Source organism: Octodon degus, unplaced genomic scaffold (genome assembly GCF_000260255.1).
Source record: "Octodon degus isolate 3935 unplaced genomic scaffold, OctDeg1.0 scaffold00198, whole genome shotgun sequence".
NCBI classification, from domain to species: domain Eukaryota; kingdom Metazoa; phylum Chordata; class Mammalia; order Rodentia; family Octodontidae; genus Octodon; species Octodon degus.
Genome location: NW_004524774.1, coordinates 1087493 through 1094160, shown reverse-complemented (window position 1 = coordinate 1094160; position 6668 = coordinate 1087493). Strand labels below are relative to the sequence as shown.

The following is a 6668-nucleotide window of genomic DNA, read 5'->3' as shown; positions in this document are numbered from 1 at the left end:
AATTTCTAGAACTGTAAGAAATAAATATTTGTTTATTATAAATTACCCAATATGTAGTATTTTATTTATTTTTGTACTTTAGGGAGGGGTCTACTGGGTGTTCAAGGTCTCAACACAAGATCACACTCATAATGATCCACCTTTTCACAACCTCCAGAGAGGTAGGATTACAGGCATGCACCACCACACCCAGTCTAAATTGCTGTCTCAGCAAGCCCTGGGAGCAGGGCTGGCATGGCAGGCTAGGGGATCAAACCCCCCACCTCTGCACCTACTTGTAGATTCTTAAATCTGCTGAGCTATTTGGCTGGCCCTCTGTGGTTTTTTTATAGTAATAGAAATGGAAGACACAGAAAATTTTACCTATACGCAGTAGAGACACAATAAATTCCTTGAAATTATCATCAAGTTTTTGCAACTATTAATGATTTTTTTAAATTTTAATTCACCTATCCTACCCATTTTGTTTGATGGCTGGAATATGTTAAAGGAAATTCATCATATTTGATCTAAAATAGCTTATTGTGCATCACTGACAGCTGAAGACATATAGGAATCATGCTTTGATAAAATATTACATTATGATTTTATTTTCCAGAGGTAGTTTATTATACCAAATTTATATTTTACCTTGCAGTGGTAATTGTCTAAAAGAATACTTGTTAGTTCAATTCTAGTACTTCTCTCTCATCCACAAGGATAAAACAGAACATGGTAATCTTATACTAACCTTGTGTATAAATTTTGCCTTATTGAACATTGTGTTTTAGTAAATCTTCTTGTTGAAATACAATTCTATACTTACTAAAAGTAACAATGTTTTCTTTTTTTATTAATTGTAGTGAGAAACAAATTGAAATGAGACAGTTTCAAAAGCAATTAGTAGGAGAGTTTTGATAATTAATACATTGCATATTGTTGTCTTCGTAGTGGTTATTCATAGTACAAGACGCAGACATGATATCCTGTCCAAATTCTATTAGTACAAATCTTTCTTCTCATTGAATTAAGAGAAAGGAGCTGTATATCTATCCTAACTCTTTTGTATGCACATATACAAAATGGTCCTTCATTTGTGTCCCCTTTTTTGTTTAGTTTTGTCAGAGATGGCTATTTCCTTGCCATTTCAATATTGTCAGTGCATGAAATCAGCAAAGTAATCCACCATAGTCCAGTTATCCATAATAGTAGTGGGTTATCCATAGGACTTGCAGTGTCACAAGTTGTTGATTTATGCCCATGGTGTTATGTTGAGCTGTAGGGGACTCAGGTTAACAATTTCTGACACTGCCAGTTAAGAGGAAGACCCAATACTATTATGGACTACTGGACTTTTTTATAATATTTTGCTGAGTTAACACACGTATAATATTCAAATCAAGGAACTAAACAAAAAAGGGGATACAGATGAATGTCCATTTTGTATCTGTGTATTCAAAATGGTTAGGATAGCTATATAGTTACATTCTCTTAATGAATAGAGGGATTTGTTGTAATAGTGTTTCTAAATAGGATATCATGTCCACATCTTGAACAGCAAATAAGCACTAGGAAGAGAGTATGCAATGTGTTAATTATTGAAAATGTCCTACCAATTTGGCTTGAAACTGTCTCATTGCTATTTGTCTCAATAAAATTATGGGAAAAAATGCCTTTTACAGCTCAGTGTATTAATATGGCTTCACTTTTTATACTTAATTTTTATTCTTTTCTGTTCAATGGTTAAGACCAAGATAAAGCAAGATCTATATAACAAGAAACGTAACTTTTGTATCTGACAAGGTCAGTCAAATCCCCTCAGGATTTACCCTTAAACCCTGTACCACAGTTTGTAGATCCTTGGTCTGTGTCTGCCATGTGGATGTGTCACTACATTATGATTTTAAGGTGATATTATTAGTATAATAATCAAACAAAAATTACATATTCATTTTATCTGAATGTGTGCTCTTCAGCACTGATATTTTTGAAATCTTAAATGAAGCATTATTTTAGCAATCCCATGATATAATATGACCATCGAATTATTTAAATAAGAATTTTTTTCTAATTATGTTTGAGTTTAATGATATAGTTATTTGATGCCCTTTTCTCACAAAGTTATTGTGATATTATACCCTTTGATTATCAATCATACCAGTGTTGTTAAGAAAAATGTTTAGGGCTGGGCTTTTAGTTCCTTGGCATGGTAGTTGCCCTGACAAGAATGAGATCCTGAGTTCGGCTCCCTGGATCAATATACAAAGAAGAAATGATAGATGTTTATAAACTACTTATCAGCTTACCAAACACTGTCCATATAAATGACAATCATTGTTTTATTAAGTAATGAGAAGTTATGTTTTCTTGTTGTAGCTTTTGAGCTACTCTTTTAAATATACACCAGTTTAAAATATACAGTTTCAACAATGTTATACAAAGAAACACATTGTGAGAATTTTTAGGAGGTTTTGATTTTCTTGATAGTAGCACATATTGCATACAGTCAGTATGGTGGAGAATTTTATTGATGCAATAGTTGTAAAAGAGAAAAGATAACAAAATAGTCAACAAATATAAAAGCTAAGCAGAAGATATAGGATACTGGCATCTTTTTTCTTTTTGAGTATTGGGAGCCAATTTTTAGAGCTAGTATCTCTGTAGACCACTAGTAGCTCAGAATTTCAAAGCATAATTTATTTCACAGGAGACCTGATTGCATTTTGTTGAGATCCAGATTGGCTATTCACAAAGAAAATAACCATAAATTAAACCCAAACTGGTCAGATTTCAAGAAACATATTTGAACATAGAGTTTGAAATAGGTGGAAAAATGATCTTTCAGTTATCTTCCTTCACTTTATATCTCTTGTCTGCTATATAAAGAAAAGTAGGTATCAACAAATGCAGAAATGACAAATAAAATTGCCACAGAAAGAAAATATGCAAGAGTTATTCTAAAGTGCTTTTTATTCACTCAGAATTGGTAGAATGAAATAAAATCCCACCAAAGAATGATTACACTCATTTTAACTACAATTCAAAGTATCTAAACCCTATTGGGTAGTATGTATTGTCGAGTTTCCATAAGAGCCATGTTATGAAGATGGAAATCATATTTGATAAAATGAAAGATCTTGAAAATCATTTCTCAGAAAAAAGATCTATCAGACATCTTAACTTTGCCTTACAAATAAGAAAGGTAAATATCCAATGTGGTGGTAGCACATTTGCTCATATATGGCTTTTAATATAAACATCCTGTATTAAATTATGACTAATTTTTTGTTGTGTATCTAATTGATATAATACTGCCAAATGTATTATTAATGTGATGCCTAGATTCTCTGAGTGCCTTGTTCACTTTACTTATGCACATTAAACTCATGTGGAAGCTTGCAGATTTGTTACTCAGGAACAAGTTCTCTGGGCCTGGGCACTGCTGAAAATCAGTGTATCTCCTATGATTCAATATGTCTAAGTGAACTTCCATGTCTGACTCTGGAAATTTCCCTTTAAAGTTTGACTACTATACATGTTTTCTGGCATGCAATTTGCCCACTGTCTCACAGAATTTTGACTTTTTAAATGGAAACTAGGAAAAGATCTGAATGTGTTGCCTGAAATCTACACATAACTGCGGATAGAAGATAGTGTAACAATAGAGAACATGATCTATAACAATTTTCCCCACAAAGTTCTAACAATTTTCCCTGAAATGTGAAACAGGATGCTCCATGCCTAATACACAAAATAAATTTTGAAAACATGACCACAACAAGCTACTGGGTTTACAGCTTCAAATCTAATTTATAGAAATTTTTTTGATAATTATAAGTATTTCAAGAAAATATTTTTTTTTAGTGGAGCATGATGGCACTTTCCTGTAATTTCAGTATTTTGGAGGCCTGACAAATAAACTCTAAATTCAATCCCACTCTGGGCAACTTGGTGAGAAACTGTCACAAAATTAGGAAAAAAAATATGGCTAAAAATTTAGCTCAGCAGAAGTCTCCAGAATATCTTCAATTCAGTTAACACATTTAGTCAATTAAAACCCTTTCATAGGGGCTGGGGAGATGGCTCCATGGAATAAGTGCTTCCCTGTCAAGCACAAGGGCTTGAGTTCAATCCCAGGTTCTGAGAAAAAAAAAACTTTCATCTATAACAAAATATTAGATCGAATGTGATAATTATACATAAATGACATGTAAGATTGTTTAGATTTTCTCATATTTTTGGGAAACAAAAACTTTCATGAATTTTCTATTTTCTTGAAATAGCTGAAACTAGTAAATTTCAAGGGTTCCTTTTTATTCCAGGCTAAAATGACATTAGTAGGATAAATACATTATCTAGTTCATTTAATTGGTCATCAAAATTTATTAGTTCTCCACTGTGCAATAAATTTTACTAACATTTCTTTTGTAAGCTGTTTGGTAAATAAATAAAAATGCTTACATTTCCCTATAGTTGCTAGATAATTGTGAACTTATAAAACAAAATACTGTACTTAGTCTCTAAACTTACACAATGAAATCTGTACTCTATTTGGTCAGACTTTTAGTGAAGAAGAAAATAAATGAGACCTAAGATTTGGGATCCTTAAGCCATTTGTGTGACCTGATTAATCTCCTTCTTATGCAGCACTCATTTAAATAATTTGCTCATAATAATTTTAGATTGCCAAATTGCTTACATTTTGTGTGCAGAATTTGATTATGATTGTCATAACCATAAAGTAATCCAGAACAAAGGAGCTTCAATTCAAATCTCAGAATTAGTGGGCATGAATTAATTTGAAAGCTCATCTGAAAGTAGACCCAGTGTTTTCTTGAAGGAATGCTTAAAAAGTAGAGTCTGGGCTGGTGAGATGGCTCAGTGGTCTAAAGCACCTACTTAGAACAAGCTTAGCAAAGCACAGGGACCACGGTTCAATCCCCCAGCACCACATGCCAGCCAGCCCCGCTCCCTGGTGGGCTGAGCTGGCCACACACACACACACACAAATAAATAAAATTAAAAAAAAAGTAGAGTCTCTGGGTCCGTTTGGGCTGCAGGCTGTTGCCGCAAACATGTTCCGCCAGATCTTCGCCCAGGCCAAGAAGCATCCCAGCTTGATCCCCCTTTTCGTGTTTATTGGAGCAGGAGGTACTGGAGCAGCACTGTATTTGACACGTCTGGCATTGTTCAATCCAGATGTCAGTTGGGACAGGAAGAATAACCCAGAACCCTGGAACAAACTGGGTCCCAATGATCAATGCAAGTTCTTCACTGTGAATATGGATTACAGTAAACTGAAGAAAGAAGGTCCTGACTTTTAAGTGAAATGTTTCACTATAAAGCTGCTTAAAATGAAGGTCTTTCAGAAGCCATCCGCACAATTTTCCATTGAACCAGGAAATGCTTCTCATTTAAATGCATGAAATCATGTTTATTTGTTGGAGTTTATTACATAGATTAATAAATCTCTGAAACTTAAAAAAAATAGAGTCTCTGAATATATGTGAAATAAGAATACTGTATGGGTAGTGAAAAGTGCTATGGGTAACCACTTTGATATAACTCCAAAGAGATGGTTGGTAGGTGAGAAAAAGAAAATCCATTTGGCTTTATTATAGAAGTTATACAAGGAATGCTGCTATAGGCAGAGATTATTGAATGGACCATTTAACGAAGTTAAAAAAATATATTTGAGTGAAAATTATGCAGAAGCTTTATTCATCAGTAATTTAGTTGTTTCCTTGACTAAAACAAGTAATTTCTTATTCATGTGGTCAGAATCTCAAATCATATTTTGAGCTTGTTAAAATTATTAAGATCAGTTATTCAGCGATGTTATTTTAAAATATTGTGCTCAAAGTTACATCTTTGTTGTGCATTTTTGAGTGAATTTGCTTTCAGTCTTTGAAAAAAAATACACTATGATGATTAACAAGGACAAAAACTGTGCTGTAGGTTGTTTTTCTCCAAAATGTACTGCTGAAGGTGGGGCTTTGTTTAGTATGAGACACTCCCACTCCCACAAGTAGAGTTGCTCATACACAGTAATGAATTAGGTCTCTTGCACACTGCATTTTCTTTATATGAAGGTAGGTCCTTGTTATATGGAAGCCAACTTGGAAATTTTTTTAAATCAGTAATGTGTACTTCTCCATGAAAATGATAGCAACATGTCCACAGACAAAGTAAATTAAAGAATTGGGCATTTAAATAGTCTAGGAAAATATTAAGGGTATTAGCAGAAGGTGAGAGTGAGGTGGTGATTTTTTTTTTTTTACAATAGGAAGGGATTACTAGATTGGATGTTTGGATTATTCAGCTTTTACTTTGAGTTGCACTTAATGTATTACAACCTATGACCTTTAAATCTGTGTTCATCAGCAAAGATGGAAAAGTTTGTGGTGGCAAGAAATGTGTTCACTCCAGATTAAATGATTTGTGTATGGCCCCTTCATTACCAGGTTGTAGGAAATTGGAATCCCCTTTTAGAGATGAATTCTAGGCCCTTTCTGTCCTAGGTAAAGAATTTTTTTTAATTTTTATTTATTTATTTGTGTGTGTGTGTGTGTGTGTGTGTGTGTGGCCAGCTCAGCCCACCAGGGGGCGGGGCTGGCTGGCATGTGGTGCTAGGGGTTTGAACCCTGGTCCCTGTGCTTTGCTAAGCTTGTTCTAAGTAGGTGCTTTAG

At 33.9% G+C, this 6668-nt stretch overlaps 1 pseudogene across 1 annotated transcript; it reads left to right on the top strand.

Annotated features, from left to right (window-relative positions):
- The first annotated feature begins 5023 nt into the window (after positions 1–5023).
- On the top strand, positions 5024–5460 carry LOC101575661 (annotated as a pseudogene). The gene has a single exon (XR_001117353.2). The product of XR_001117353.2 is annotated as a cytochrome c oxidase subunit NDUFA4 pseudogene (transcript).
- The last annotated feature ends 1208 nt before the right edge of the window (positions 5461–6668 follow it).